Source organism: Perkinsus marinus (genome assembly GCF_000006405.1).
Source record: "Perkinsus marinus ATCC 50983 genomic scaffold scf_1104296941412, whole genome shotgun sequence".
Taxonomy (NCBI): domain Eukaryota; phylum Perkinsozoa; order Perkinsida; family Perkinsidae; genus Perkinsus; species Perkinsus marinus.
Window position 1 is genome coordinate 1 of NW_003212555.1, and position 860 is coordinate 860.

General features: G+C 47.3%; 1 non-coding gene across 1 annotated transcript; it reads right to left on the bottom strand.

Moving 5' to 3' along the window:
• Positions 1-162: 162 nt before the first annotated feature.
• Positions 163-234, bottom strand: Pmar_PMAR015699. Its single transcript has one exon. It is a non-coding gene; the product is annotated as a tRNA-Asp (tRNA).
• Between the last annotated feature and the right edge of the window lie 626 nt (positions 235-860).

The window sequence follows — 860 nt, forward strand, 5'->3', positions numbered from 1 at the left end:
ACGCAACGTTTTTCTTGACAAAATATCGAGCTAATATTTTGCAACACAAATATACATCATCCAACGTTGGTAATCGTTGTATACAAACGTTAGAAGACAAAATCATACTGAAGTTAGCAATCCAACATTACACACACGTTTTACGAGGTTACATAAAAAACGTGGTCCGTGGGAATCGAACCTGCGTAATCTCGCATGATGGGCGGGCGCTCTACCAACTGAGCTGCACGAATCGGGCGGAGACGACTTTCAGAGACAGCACAATTGCGTGAATCTTGCCGGACTGCATCGCTCCGCTAGGTTTTTGTGACATGTATAAAAGATTTAAAATTGTCAGGCCTGGGATTCGAACTTGCGGTCATTTTAAATCGGCTCCTTGTCGAAACTGTTGTGTTACATTTGTGCAGACTAGTGCGTGCTCAACCTGTGTCGGGCTGCTACGTATGCTATTTAAAACTCAACGAAATTGAACGGCTAGGTCGCGAGAAGACGGCTTCATTTTGCCTATATACTCTAGCCGCAGGTAAAGCCGGTTTGATTTTAGCGCGCGCCCGGGGCCCCCACCCCAGCGCGCGCAATTTTGTTAAGGCGTTGGGTTGGGTTTCTTGGCGAAACCGGCGCGGGATCCACCAAGGGTCCGGTGCGAGAAGATATGAGGACGCTAGGTGAAAAATGAGAGTCACAAGCGTGCTGCTTCGCAACATGGCACTGCCGTGATAGCAATTAACTCGTGATGCACATTTCAATCGTAAAGGCCTATGGAGCAGTACTTCGCATATGATGAAAAAAACGGACGAAGAGGAAAAACAAATAAAGACATTACTGCTGCTGGGGCGGTTCGGCCAGAGAATCTGTCCGAA